This window comes from Gobio gobio, assembly GCF_949357685.1.
Source record: "Gobio gobio genome assembly, chromosome: 1".
Lineage (NCBI taxonomy): Eukaryota > Metazoa > Chordata > Actinopteri > Cypriniformes > Gobionidae > Gobio > Gobio gobio.
In genome coordinates, this window is record NC_137097.1 from 80,679,501 (window position 1) to 80,695,391 (window position 15,891).

The window sequence follows — 15,891 nt, forward strand, 5'->3', positions numbered from 1 at the left end:
CTCACCTAAGTTGTTCCAAAAAAATCACTCTTAATGGCAACTTATTACATTTTATTTCACCTTAATATGTGATACATTTGAAATCAATTACACTTAATGTTTGTTTGAATATTACAATTAAATAATACTTAAATCGATATGTCATCCGCAATAAACCCGTCTCCAGCGTGTTGCCTCCGATCATTCGAATATTGCACTTTAATAATTATTTAATCAACGTCATCCTCAATAAACCCGTCTCCAGCGTGTTGCCTCCAGTCCTTCGAATATTCCCATCTATTATGACCTCTGACCTGTAAAGCTGCCAGAATAATAATAATAATAACAATAATAATACGCTGTTTGTTAATTGGCCAGAGGAGAACTGGCACCCCGACTGAGCCTGGTTTCTCCCAAGGTTTATTTTTCTCCATTAGGTCACCTGATGGGGTTTTGGTTTCCTTGCCACTGTTGCCTCTGGCTTGGCGTGCTCAGTTGGGGACACTACATTTTTCAACTAAACATCGAAATAAATCTAATTAATAAACTAAATTAACCATATAAACCAGCGGTTTTCAATAGGTGAGGCGCGCCTCCCCTGGGGGGCGCCAAAGAGCCACAGGGGAGGCGCGACGTGAAGAAAAAATAAAAATAAACCATATACTCGCGTCGCGGTATACTGGGTAAAAGCTACGCGGGATACTCGCGTCGTGGTACAAACGAGGTGACTGATTACTGACAAGTAGTAATGCTGACAGATTAAGCAATGGCTCCTTCTGGCTCAACATGTGCACAGGTGCTCAAACAATAGGCCTACTCGAAAACTGAAGGATTTTATGAATGGCACCTGTTTTCAACACAAACACTCCACGCAGAAAGAGTGTTTCTTGTACTTAGAAAAAACTGCAATACAATTATTTTTTTAAGGGGTAGGCTATGTTTATTTTTTTCAATCATTTTAAAATTAATTGGAGAATTAACTTGAATGTGCCTAATAGCCTATGTGTTGTAGCCATTAAATAAACGCATTTAGTTTCATATGTTAAAATATTATATGTTATTTTTTTCCATCTATATGTTGATTATGAAAAGTGAACACCATGAGTAAGATAGGATGCATCGGGGACATGGAGTGGGTCAGACATGATTGACCACTTCATTAAGTTTCGTTTTGTAGAAAGACTATCTTTAGTTTAAAGTGAATTTCGTTTTGTATAAATTGTATCTTAATTTTAATAAATGTTTATTCAACAAATTGCCTGGATTTAATAAATAAGAAGCAAATATAGCCGCGATCAATTGCATTGCACGCGTGAACTGGAGCGCATCATAAATTCATATCTCATATCTTTATTTTTTTATTATAAATTAATCGAAACTCAGTTTATGCCTCATAGACATGGAAAATATTTAAGAAAGCTTTACATTTCTTTAAACGAAACTATTCAAAACGAAAAGAAATAGGCTAGCTAACGTTACTCAATGTAATCCATGATGTGCATTTCTCTCTGTAGGCTAGGCGTGTTCAATACGGAGATGACGATCTTCAACTTAATTTTTGCAGCTGACACAGACAGAAAAGACTACTGACTACTGTAGGCCTATTAATACAAATCAATGCACGAAATCGAACTTTTTTATTTTAAATTTTTATTAAGCTTTAACAAAAACTGGTCGATCTCAGCTCGAATGTGGACTTGAAGCAGAGACTGGCAGAAATGCCGATCACGCGTTTCTGGTTGTCTGTGGAGAGCGAGACTCAGATCTCCACTAAGGCTATGCAAGTCCTAATCCCCTTCACCTCCACTTACTTGTGTGAGTGTGGGTTTTCCGCACTGACCATGATTAAAAATAACTACAGATCAATTTCTCTCTGCAGTGCAGCCCCGCATCGAACACCTCTGCGCGTCAAAAGCGCGTCCTCATTGTTCCCACTGATATGGGCGGTTATTCAAAGTTCAAAATTCAAATTCAAATGACGTGAATGACACGTGCAAATGACGTGAATGGTGCATTTTGTTTATTGTTTAAATCTGAATGTATGATTTTAAATAATTTTAGCCACATACAAATCTTGTATGTGGCTGAAAAAAATTGTAAGGCAAATCTTTTTGATCTGATAACATGCCTTCAATGCAGTTGACTGTTATGTGTTATGCGCTCCGTGAACAAAAAGCGTTGTCGTTCATTGATCAGAGAGCTGTCCATTGTGCTGATTTTGTTCGAGACGATGTGCATTAAAATGTGCGCTTAAAGAGATAGTTCACTTTATAATGAAAATTCTCTCATCATATACTCACCCTCAGTTTGTTTCAAGCCTGTATGAATTTCTTTCTTCTGCTAAACACAAAGCAAGATATTTTGAAGAATGTCAGTAACCAAACAGTTAACTGGTCCCATTGACCTCCATAGTATATATATTTTTTCTTACTATGGAAGTCAATGGGACCAGTTAACTGTTTGGTTACTGACATTCTTCAAAATATCTTGCTTTGTGTTTAGCAGAAGAAAGAAATTCATACAGGCTTGAAACAAATTGAGGGTGAGTATATGATGACAGAATTTTCATTTTAAAGTGAACTATCTCTTTAAGACCCAGACACAAGTTTCACACTTGTGACATTCACATGTTAAGCATGTTTTGTTGACTTATGGTTAGGCCTACTGATGTTCTGTGATTTTTAAAAGTAGCCTCAAATAGGCTTGCATAAAGTTGGAAGTTATTTGCTGTTGCAAAGATTTATGAATGCAGGATTTTGGGGAAGGGGGGGCTCGGCTGTCCTTACCTACTCTAAGGGGAGGCTCACATTCACCCAATTTGAAAACCCCTGATATAAACTAAATTACTGATCTATTTATTGATCTAAAGCCCACACTGTCACCGTATGATAATTGAAATGAACTGATGACATCAAATGGCTATACAGCTTAATAAAATTATGCTGCATTATTTTCCTGTTTAACACTGTAAAGCTGCTTTGAAACAATCTACATTGTTAAAAGCGCTATATAAATAAAGTTGACTTGACTTGACTTAAATTGCAGCTGTATTAGAAACATATATTTAATTAGATAATAGTGTACATGTAAATTACGCTAAAGTTTACTTTAGTTCACATTAATTGCTCCTCAATAGATTGAGCAGTGCACTTTAAATTTATTTTGAAGATATTAGAAGCAATTATGAGAGTACATATAAAGTTGTATTAAAGTCCCACTTAAGTTGTTCCAAAAAAATCACTCTTAATGGCAACTTATTACATTTTATTTCACCTTAATATGTGATACATTTGAAATCAATTACACTTAATGTGCATTCAGTGCGCCGAAAACATTGCATTTAATTCACACTTAAGTGTATATTTAGCTGACATTAAAGTATGTTTTAGTTCACATTAATTGCTTGTCAGTACATTCAAAAGTACACTTTTACCATATTTTAAAGAACATATAAAAATATACTAAAATCTCACTTAAGTGGTTCAAAAAATTACTCAAAAGTTCAACTAATTGCATTTTAACATGAACTTAAGCTGTGATACATTTGAAATTAAATACAAATCAAATGCACTTAAGCGGCGAAAATTGTACATTTAATTCACACTTAAGTGTATATTTAGCTGACATTAAAGTATATTTTAGCTCACATTAATTGCTCCTCAATAGATTGAGCAGTGCACTTTAAGTATATTTTGAAGACATTAGAAGCAATTATGAAAGTACGTATAAAGTTGTATTAAAGTCCCACTTAAGTTGTTCCAAAAAATCACTCTTAATGGCAACTTATTACATTTTATTTCAACTTAATATGTGATACATTTGAAATCAATTACACTAAAGTGCACTTTTTTTCACAAGGAAAGGCAGATGTGTGAGATGGGTCACGCAAAACAGTCCTGTGTCTAAGGATTGTGCTCCCATTCGCACAAAGGGTGTGTGTGTGAGGGTGTAAAGACACGTGAATGTCTTGGGGCTATAAAATTCAATGCTCCAATCTCTTTCGGAGACAAGACGGCGCTTCGGATCTAATTAGTGTAGATAGTCACATCAACACAAAGGCCCTTTTGTTTACGTATGATCTGATTAGAAAAGAGATGCTGTTAGGAGTTCAAGCTTTAGTCCATTCGGGCCCTTATCGTTACAGTTACATTGCTGTCTATGGAGGGGACAGAGAGCTCTGGGAGTTCATCAGAAATATCTTCATTTGTGTCTGAAGATGAAGGAAGGTCTTACGGGTTTGGAACGACATGAGGGAGAGGAATTAATGACAGGATTTACATTTTTGGGTGAACTATCCCTTTAAATCTTGTCTGTGAAACCGGGCTTAAAGGAAAGGTTTGTATGACAGGTTCGCTGATAAATAAACAGGGATATATCAGTACATGTAAGTCAGAGAAAGAGTAAACATCATTAATTTACATGCATTATTAACATTGTAACAAAGTGGGTTGAAAATCTGAGAACTTGCTCTAAAGATGTTGAAGGATAGCATAACTGAACACAACTTTAAACTCATGACTTGCATTATCTTAGAGCTATTGCTTTATGGACACCTAGTATTGTAAGACTGTAGCGATGTTATCTTTTGTTCAAACCATGGTTCTCTACTGTAGTAAAATTGTAGTAATACCAGAGTAAAATTATGTTTATCATAACCATGGTAGGTTTTGACACCATGGTTACTTTTGTAGTTATGGTTACTACAATCATTGATGAACTATGGTTAATTTTATTAGCTTATGAAAACGAACCATGGATTTACCACAGTAAAACCATAGTTAATTTTCATAAGGGTACAAATAAACTTAAATTGAATGCTCCTAATTTACTTGACTAATGTTGAATAAAAGTATCTGATAAATGTATTGTTTAATCTGTTCACTGAAAATGTATTTAATAAAAATAAATTTGCAACTGCTATTGAGAGGTCTGCATTGTTTTTCTCCATTATATTGTATGGACATTTCGGATAGCTTATGAAACTGATTAAAAACGCACAGATTTGTATAATGATACTAATAGATCTATAGACAATCTATAGACACATATTTATAAACAATCACAGATCTATAAAGCAGTACTTAACTATTAGTTATATAGATACAAACCCGAATATATGAATACAAATTTAGGCAACAAGATAATGTGCAAACCAACATAATTAATGTAAACATTCAGACACTCCTTAATGTCTCTTAGCAATATAGTAATCACTAATGAAGAGAAGATACTTACACACAATCCACAAAGTCTGTCCCTTCTGACTACTTTAACTGTTAATAACTAAACACAAGCACATCTCTGCATCCTCACTCTCTGATCTCTGGTTCTCTGAGGGACGTTTTGGAGCAGTCCAAATCACCAGCAGAGGTGGGGGAGTTTGGAAGAGTCCATTTGTGAGGGTGGCCTTCTTTACATTAGATTAGATTAGATTAGATTCAACTTTATTGTCATTACACAAGTACAAGTACAAGGCAACGAAATGCAGTTTAGGTCTAACCAGAAGTGCAATAGCAGCAAGTGCAGGATATACAACGTTTGCATAAGTGCAGGACATGGATATGTACTGAGTATATATAAATATATCTATAAATAGAGAGATGGTTATTACTATAAACAGGATTTACAGGTGAATAATATACAGATGGTTAATACTATAAACAGAATTTACAGGTGGATATGTACTATGAATATAATATAATATACAGATGGCTATTACTATAAACAGAATTTTACAGATAGAGGTATACAATGATATGTTAGACTAAAATGATGAATATGGCCGTCGATTAAAGTAGTGCAATAAATTATGGACAGAAGCTATCCGAAAAAAGTGTAAAAGTGCAGTGGAAAGTGGTTGCATATTACAGTTAGAAGTACAGTGCAAAATACAAATGTAAACAGTAGGTACTGTAAAAACAGTCGGCAGTGCAAATGAGCATAATCCAGTTACGGTGTGGTAGTGCAAAATGAATAAGTAAACAGTTGTTACTGTGATAAACAGTCGGTAGTGCAAATAACAAAGTGAAGGTGGATGTGAGGTAGGAGAGTTATCAGTTTATGAGGGAAGTGGATCAACGGGGGTTTGAGTTCAGTAAAGAGACAGCTCTGGGGAAAAAACTGTTCTTTAGTCTGCTGGTCCTGGTCCGGTGGATCCTGAAACGCCTGCCGGAGGGCAGGAGAGAAAACAGTCTGTGGGCTGGGTGAGAGGAGTCCTTGAGGATGCTGCGAGCTCGATGCAGACAGCGTTTCCTCTGGATGTGTTCGATGGCAGGCAGTGGAGTCCCTGTGATGCGCTGGGCAGTTTTCACCACCCGCTGCAGTGCCTTGCGCTCCGCAACAGAGCAGCTCCCATACCATACTGCCACACAGTTGGTCAGGATGCTTTCTATTGCGCAGCGATAGAAGTTCACCAGGATAGCCGAGGAGAGCTGATTCTTCCTCAGTGTCCTCAGGAAGAAGAGGCGCTGGTGAGCCTTCTTGACCAGGCTGGAGGTGTTGGTCGTCCACGACATGTCCGCCGAGATGTGGATCCCCAGGAACTTGAAACTGGAGACACGTTCAACAGCCATTCCATTGATGTGGATGGTGTCGTGTGTGCCTCTTGACTCTTTCCTGAAGTCCACGATGAGCTCCTTCGTTTTGGTGGTGTTGAGGAGCAGGTTATTATCAGCGCACCATGTGACCAGGTGCTGGATCTCCTCCCTATAGGCAGTCTCATCGTTGTTGCTGATGAGCCCGATCACCGTAGTGTCGTCCGCAAACTTGACGATAGAATTAGATCCATACACAGGCTTGCAGTCGGCGGTGAAGAGGGAGTAGAGAAACGGGCTTAGCACACAGCCCTGTGGTACACCAGTGTTGAGTGTGATGGATGTGGAGCAGGTGAATCCTGAACGAACATTCTGGGGTCTGTCAGTTAGGAAGTCCAAAATCCAGTTGCACATTGAGGTATTGATGCCCAGGTCTCCAAGTTTGGCTATTAACTTGGATGGGATGACAGTGTTGAATGCTGAGCTGAAGTCAACAAACAGCATGCGTGCATAAGTGTTCTTTTGGTCCAAATGGGTGAGCACAGAGTGCAGTGCCATGGAAACGGCATCCTCTGTGCTCCTATTGCTGCGGCAGGCAAACTGGTGTGAGTCCAATGTGGATGGTATAGAGTCTTTTAGGTGTTCCAGGACCAGCCGCTCAAAGCACTTCATGACGATGGGTGTGAGTGCTACAGGGCGGTAGTCATTAGGGCACCTCGGGTTAGAATGTTTTGGCACTGGCACAATGGAAGTGCGTTTAAAGCATGAAGGTACAGCTGCTTGGGCAAGAGACAGGTTGAAAATGTCTGTAAAAACCCCAGCGAGCTGCTCCGCACATGCCCTGAGAACACGACCAGGGATGTTGTCTGGTCCAGCAGCCTTGTGTGCGCTGATCCGGCTCAGTGACTTGCAGACATCTGTGGTGGAGAGTGTGATTGGTGGGTGGTCAGCTGAGGGTTTGAGCTTGGTGGCAGTTTCTCTGTTGTCTCTTTCAAAGCGAGCATAAAAGTGATTTAGCTCGTTCAGGAAGTTGACATCAGTGGCTGCGGGGGTGGAGTGGGGGGGTTTGTAGTCACTGATGGCCTGAATGCCCTGCCACATGCGTCGAGGGTCAGAGTTGGAAAAGTGACCCTCTATCTTCAGCTTGTAGCAGTGCTTGGCCTTTTTGATGCCCCTCTTCAGGTTTGCTCTGGATGCGCTGTAGGCTTGTGCATCTCCTGATCTGAAGGCAGTATTGCGTGACTTCAGCAGGAGTCGAACTTCCCTGTTCATCCAAGGCTTCTGATTTGGGTATGTGGTGATCTGTTTCTGGGTTGTAACACTGTCAATGGTGGTATTGATATGATCCAATACAGAGGAGGTGTAGAAGTCAATGTCCGTGTGAGCGCCACTGGTGGCTTGAGAAGCAAACACACTCCAGTCTGTGTGTAGAAACCTTTCCTGGAGTGTGGAATCAACCCCCGCAGGCCACACCTTGATGGTCTTTACTGCTGGCTTCACACGGTTGATGAGGGGTGAATATTTGGGGATGAGGAACAAAGAAAGGTGATCTGACTGTCCCAGGTGGGGGAGGGGTGTCGCAACGTAAGCACCAGCCATGTTTGTGTACACATGGTCTAAGGTTTTGTTTCCTCTGGTGTGGCAGGAAACATGCTGGTGAAACTTGGGTAGCACTGACTTTAAGTTTGAATGATTAAAGTCACCTGCAACAATAAAAGCAGCTTCCGGGTGATCAGTCTGTTGTTTACTGATGGCTGCATGAAGTTCTTTCATAGCAAGCTTGGCATCAGCATCCGGAGGAATATAGGCTGCAGTGATAATAGTGGAGGTGAACTCACGCGGCAGATAAAACGGTCTACATTTAACCATGAGAAACTCGAGGTTAGCTGAACAATGACTCCCAACAATAGCAGAGTTTGTGCACCAGGCTTTGTTAACTGATGTTTTACCCATAAATAACTGTTTTGTCTTTCAGTAGAGCAGTTTAACAGTCTTTTGTCATATATCCTGACTGGAATAATGTGTTTGTAAGAGCAAACAGTCAGAATAAAGTGCGATGATCTGCTGATGATCCTGAATGTCTTGTTGAATGAGTGTTGATAGTCTGAGGCTCATCAATATTAACAGAGCTGCTGAAAAGACTCTTTATTTCATCTCAATAGTTCCTGTTTTCACCTCATTTATTATGATGATGTCTTCACATCTCCTATAAATTCACACTTAAAGCTCATTTCATTGGTGTCAACAGACCAAGGCTTTTTTCATAATCAAGCTTAGCAAAGCAAACACTTCAAGAAAAGAAAAACACACTCACATCTAAGGTATAAACTTAAAGATGCAAACTTCTGTGTAAAGCAAGTTTGGATTATTTTATGTGTCGAGTAATTCAAACTTATTTTGCAACCTGAACTTTTCACAATTGAAGCATTCAAATTGACTTTCCAACATAAAACACTCAACGTCATTCATTCATTATTCAATCTTTCCATTTGTCTGATAACCTTTATCATCTGTTTTCCTCTCCAGATCAATCCTCCACTGTGAGGATAACTGTACACAAACCTGTATTTTACCCAAGACATGCACCAATATAATATTTACGTATATCCTTCTCCCCTACTGGCTGCTTCAGGAACAACAGGGGCATAAAACTGTGCCGTATATGAGCCCGCTCCGGGTCTGCACAAGAGTATTTTCTAAAAGGAGCATTTAATAGATCAAGACTTAAATGGTTAGTAAAAGGGGAAAATACAAAATGTTTTTTTTTTTGGCCTTGAAAAAAGAAACAGTGATTTTGTCTCAGTTTCAAAACTAATGATTAACAACAAAATAGTATTTAGATATTGCGATATTTGTTGCTCAATGTTTCAGTAATTTGTATTCTTCCACTTTGGCTACTTCCAACATTGATGCTTTTTTAAATATCTTTATGAGTGATACCAAAACCATTGATGAGAACTTTCAGAATGTGTGAGATAAAGAAATAGACATTGATGAGTTGAGAGAGTGCATTAACTTGCTAAAAAATAATAAATCTCCAGGCAATAGTGGCCTAACAGGAGAATTTATAAGACGTTTTCTAAAGAACTTTCACCTTTTCTATGTAACAGGGTTAAAAAGAACAGTTAATTTATATAGTAATATTGTGGGAATTTCATAAAATAAGGCATTGCCCAGATAGCAAACAATCATTGAAACTATGTTAATTCAACATTCTGTTGTCAACATTAAGTCATTCATCGAAATCATTTTGCACCCTGTTTTAATATTGAAACAATGTTGAAATCCTGTCCATAGATCAAGGGAATTTCAATGGTATTTCAATTATCAGGAATATTGAAACAATGTTGAAATTTCAACTGAACTAGGATCAACGTGATTTCAATGGAATTTCAATCGTTATTAAGCCATAGAAAATGATTGCTAGGCATACGAAAATGTAATGCCATAAATTAAATTAATTGAATAGCCTGCTTTATATACAGTCAGGATGTTAAAAAAGTGATGGAACATTTGAAAGCTTGTATGCCTATAGCCTAAAACACTGACCACACCACACGATTTAAGGTATAAAAACAAATTCATTTTATTTGTCTTCTTATTTATTATTTATTTTCTTAAACCTATTTACAGTTCGACGTCCTCTGATGTCTGACTGGTTTGTTGTCCAGTCCCTCCTGCCCGGTCACCGTCGCACAGCCTGTGCAAAAACAAACTGGGTGACGGTGACTATGCCCATCTGTTGTGTAAGAGCATCTAAAACAGAAAATAAAAAATTCAAAAAATTAGCCTTTAAGTTAAACAGATCATATTTGCACAATTGGAAACAAATTCATTTTTCAATAGGCTAATCGGATAAGGCAATTTGTTCAGTGTTGTAGGCCTGTCATGTTTTCCCTACATACAAAGCACTTTTCAAAATTGCCCAATACGTGCATGGGTTTATTCAAATTAAAGGGAGGCAAAAAGGATCAGCTTGCAGTGACACTTTTTATAAGAAAAAATTTCCGAGGCAAAGTGAAGTCATATTTTATTTTGGTTCTGAACGATGGGTGCAGGGATAATGTCACGGTGACGGCAATCAGGGCCTGAAATTAACTTTTTTGCCACTTTTTACCAGACACTTTTTTTTTGGCCTCACAGGGCTCGACATTTACATGCTTGTCCGTCGGACAAGTAAATCTGTCACTCCGAGTAAAAAATTTGCTTGTCCGGATGTGTGTGTGTGTGTGTTGTAAATATTTTTTATTCTGAAGCAATATTCTCACCAGTGTTCAATCAGCTTTGGCATATTTAAATCGGCATATTTGTGATATTTTTACCTTTTATAAAAGGCAATTTTTCAATTTATTTCATTTTATTTTCTTAAATTTTATGTATAAATTAAATTAGAATAAGACACTATAGAGTGTTATGTGGTTCATAGGTACACAATATCCTTTATAGGAGACTCAACACAAGGATCACAACAGCACGTCTATTGAACCCACGGCTTTAATGCTCCCCCCCACCAAACACCAGCACAAGGTTCCTACCTCAGTAGTTAACCTGATACTACATCCCCCTTTCTAAACAAAAGGATAATCTTGAGGCAATGCAAGAATAACATTAAGAGTGTTTCTAAACTGTAACAGAATACTCTTTAGATTACTTATATACTGAAAAATATAACCCATGATTAATATAATCATTAAAATGGGACCAAAATCAGTAACAGTAATAACACCAGTTATGAATCTCAACTTTTACCATACTATTCAGCTATGATGCACTTTGAACATGTGCTTCTGTAAACGTTTAATCAACACCATAAATTGGCGATGATCTCTACTCCTTGACCTCCCCCATAAGTCAGGTGCCATTCCTAAGAACAAACAAAGTCTTTCAAGTAAGATGGAGGATTTCTTATTCGGGCTGGGAAACGTCTCTCACACGCTGGAGTCTGCCGACTGGCTACACTCTGTGCTCCGGGTGTGGCAGGAATGTGTGTGTCGTCAGGAACTGTGCTCTCTGGTGCTGGCTCAGTTGAGTTGGCAGGTTCTCCAGGAGCCACATGGGTTGGTGAAAGATGGAATCTGTTCCTTCGTAGAGTTCCCCCGGGCGTCTCAATGATGTATGACCTTGGCGTGCCGGCTGTAGACACCACAGTGCCTCTGTCCACCGTATCTTTGACCCACACATGATCACCGGGGCGAAGGTACGGCAAATCGCGTGCTCTGTGTCTTCGGTCATAATTCTGTCGCAGTTTTTGTCTGTACCTTAGTTCTGTCCTTTTCAGGTTGTCCATGTCTGCGCACCCTGGGTTAAGCTTGGATGGAATGACAGGAACTGGCGTTCTTATTTTCCTTCCCATTAAAAGCTCAGTGGGACTGTATCCATTCGCCAGAGGAGCAGCTCGATAAGCGATCAGGGCGAGATAAGGGTCGCTGGATTTCTTGAGAAGACTTTTCACTGTCCTCACAGCACGCTCCGCCTCCCCGTTGCTCTGTGGGAAATGGGGACTGGATGTCACATGACTAAAGCCCCAATCCTGTGCAAACTGTCTAAAGATCTTGGATGCAAACTGTGGGCCGTTTTCTGAGCGGACCACTTCAGGTATACCATGCCGTGCAAAAATAGACTTGAAGTGATCAATTACAGCTCCAGATGTTGTGGATGTCAGTTTGGCTACTTCAAAATATCTGGAGAAATAGTCCACAATGACCAGGTATTGTTTGTTGTCTATGTGGAAAAAATCTGCTCCTACAGTGGACCATGGTCTTGGCGGGAACTCGGTAGGCATCATCGTTTCTTTGAAATTCACTCTATCTTGGCTACACGCATCACATTTCTCTATCATGTTTGTCAGCTCTCTGCTCAGCCCTGGCCACCACACTGCATGCTTAGCTCTCTCTCTGCATTTTGTTATTCCCAAGTGGCCCTCGTGCAGCTTGGACAGGATGTCTGCCCTGAGTGATGCTGGGATGACTATCCTGCTGCCATACAATAGTAGACCATCTTGAATTATGAGCACACCTGAAAATGGCAGATATGGCTGGAACTCTCTGTTAATAGAAAATGTATCTGGCCATCCTTCGACACAGAATTTCTTTAAGTGCTGGAGTGTGGGGTCGTCGTCCTGGTGTCTCTGAATTTCCCTTAACCGCTTTTCTGTAGCTGGGAGATTCGCTACGACGGAGTCAACATAGAGGTTGATTTCCTCCTCCTGCAATCCTTCTGCAGTGTGACTGACAGGAGCTCGGGACAGCACATCCGCAGTTGCAATGTCTTTGCCTGCCACATGTGATATGGTGTAGGCGAACCGCATTAATCGCATGCGCAGACGCTGTATGCGTGGAGGAAGTTCATCTAAACTCTTTGAGCCTAGTAGAGGAATTAGGGGCTTGTGGTCAGTTTCAATGTGAAAACTCTTCCCAATGAGGAACTCTGCGAACCTCTCGCAGGCCCATGTTGATGCTAGTGCCTCCTTATCGATCTGGACGTATCGCTGCTCAGTGCTGCTGAGGGCTCTCGAGGCATACGCCACAGGTTTCCACTATGTGTCTGTTTGCCGCTGGAGAAGAACGGTGCCCATTCCATATGAGGAAGAGTCAGCGGAGACAAGCGTTTCAGCGTTAGGGTCATACAATGCAAGCCCTGGGGGTTTCGTCAGTTCTTCTTTGATGTTATCGAAGGCCTGCTGTTGTTGCGGCCCCCAGACCCACATACAGGACTTTTTCAGCAGGTCTCTGAGTGGTCGCGTTCTCTCAGCCAAGTGAGGCAGGAACTTCCCCAGGTGGTTTGTCATCCCCAGGAAGCATCTCACCTTGCTGACGTTACTGGGTGCTGCCATGGCTTTTACAGCGCTCACTTTATCAGGATCAGCGCTGACGCCTGACGCCTCAATGACCTGCCCCAGGAACTTTATCCTGTTCTTAGAAAACTCACACTTGTCATTGAGCGTCACCCCCGCCTCCTGCAGTCTTGACAGTACTCTCCTTAGTCTCTCATCATGCTCCGTCTGTGTGGCTCCCCAAATGAGCACATCATCCATCTGACACAGAACACCCACCAGGCCCTCCAGGATGCGTGACATACGCTTCTGGAAGTGTTCTGGTGCTGACGAGATCCCAAAACACAGGCGATTGTAACAATACCGCCCGAACGGAGTTATGAAAGTGGTAAGCAGAGATGACTCCTTGGACAGTGGAATCTGCCAAAAGCCTGCGTTGGCGTCTAGCTTTGAAAACACTTTGGCCCCAGCAAGCTGTCCCGAAGTGTGTTCAACTGAGGGGAGGGGGTGCTTCTCTCTCATAACTGATTTGTTCAGCTCTGTGAGGTCGGTGCATATTCTCACCTTGTCCGTGCGTTTTGGCACCACCACCATAGGCGCACACCATTCAGTGGGCCCCTCCACCTTTGAGATAACTCCCTGCTGCTCCATACGGTCCAGCTCCTCTCTAACCTTTGGCAGGAGTGGGAGGGAGATGCGTCTGGGAGTTGAGAGGGAGAAAGTTATGAAACCAGGCGCTCAGCCTATGTTATACTCGCCCTCCATTTTTCCTAATCCACAGAAAAGCTTTGGGAACTCCCTTTTCACTATCTCTTTGGAGTCCAAGCTAATGTTGTTTATTCTGGCGACCAACTGCAGTGCCACTGCAGCAAGCCCACCTAGCAGTGGTGTGCACAGCCCCTCTACAACGTATATTTCCTCTTTAGTACATTTACTGTTCTTACTGAGAGTGGCTGTGAACTTGCCCTTCACATTCAGACGAGTCCCTCCTGGCCCCAGCAGAACCCTCATTGGCCTCTCCAGCCTGCTGAACTGACCCTGGTTATACAGCTTTTCAGGTATAGCGGTGACATCTGCGCAAGTGTCAATTTTAAAGCGTGTTTTAAGATTCTCCACATGTATGTCTGTCATCCATGGGCTGCCATTTGCATCCACTGACAGTGAACCCAGAAATGCAACTTCCTCACCAGTGTCCTCGACCACTGTAGCTACATGCATTTCACACATTCTTTTGGTTTTGCACACTCTGGCGTAATGTCCCTTTTTTCTGCAGTTATTGCATATCACCTCCTTAGCTGGACATTGTTGTAGGCTATGCCATCTTGAATCACCACATCTTCCACATTGAGCCTGTCTTCCGTTCTTTGATTTATCTATTTGTTTGTGTTGCGGCTTGGGTTGCTTTGAACGTGCACTATTGCGCTGCCGCGCGTGCATGCTGTCAAGCTGAGCGTTGGAGATATCTGCTTTAAAGTTCATTTTTAACATATCTTGTTGCTTCTTATCCTGCTCGCTTTGTCGAGCTCTGTTAATTGCTTTCTCTAGAGTCAGTTCAGGATCGAGTTGTAGCTGTTCTGACAAGCGTTTATCTCTCAGACCCACAACAAGTCTATCTCTCACCATTTCGTCATGCAGAGCCCCGTATCCGCAGTGCTCCGCTAGGCAGTGCAGCGCTGTGTGAAAGCTGTCAGCCGACTCACCCATCTCTTGCTGCCTCTGATTAAACTTTGCCCTCTCGAAGATCACATTTCTGCGTGTTACAAAGTGAGCATCCAACTTCCTCTTAACTGTGTCATACTCAATCGCTTCTTCTGGGCTGAGGTGCAGGGAAACCAGTATATCCTCCGCCTCCTCCCCCATCGTGTAAATCAGTGCATTTACTTGATTTTCGTCCACTTGCGTTTCCAATCCAGATGCGATGCGGAATCTGTCGAAGCGTTTAATCCACTTAGTCCAGTCTTCGGCTTTGAATGTGAACTTATCTGGCGGAGAAACTTGAAACTGATTCATGTCGCCGTCTGTGAGCTCGCTAGTATTAGCGTTAGCCCCACACTTTTGGTAATCGGCGAAGAGAGCGAAAGAAGAAAAAAAAACTTGACGGCGTCCTGTATTATCCGTAGACGTCCGTTTAGATAAAGTTTTTTACTTCTGACACCATGTTATGTGGTTCATAGGTACACAATAACCTTTATAGGAGACTCAACACAAGGATCACAACAGCACGTCTATTGAACCCACGGCTTTAATGCTCCCCCCCACCAAACACCAGCACAAGTTTCCTACCTCAGTAGTTAACCTGATACTACATAGAGCTGTTACTAATGCAATTAACTAATTTACACTGAAAAATTTTATGAGTGTTTTAAATACGTTTGAATCTACAATTAAGAAATGCTGGAAAGAATGTTTAAAAATGAAACTTAACCCCCATAGGTGGCGGCAGGTCTTAATGAGCGAGTCATTGTGAGATGGTAGTCCAGTGGGTTAAACCACTGAACTGATATGCAGAAGGTTGCTGGTTCAATCCCAGCGGTCATCACCAGTGTGTTCTTGAGCAAGGCACTTTACTCAATGTTGCTCCAGAGGGATTGTCCCTGTAATAAGGGC

At 41.1% G+C, this 15,891-nt stretch overlaps 2 protein-coding genes across 2 annotated transcripts in view; both read right to left on the reverse strand.

Moving 5' to 3' along the window:
* Window positions 1–5,288, reverse strand: part of LOC307135403 (uncharacterized protein) — a 34,595-nt gene extending 29,307 nt beyond the window's left edge. Inside the window, exon 1 of the mRNA XM_079831821.1 lies at window positions 5,215–5,288. The gene's annotated coding sequence lies outside the window, so the exon portion shown is untranslated. The remainder of the gene's footprint in view (window positions 1–5,214) is intronic.
* The window catches only part of LOC307126351 (GTPase IMAP family member 9-like), a 584,370-nt gene that overhangs the window by 297,958 nt on the left and 270,521 nt on the right, over window positions 1–15,891 (reverse strand). The gene's annotated exons all lie outside the window — the stretch shown is intronic.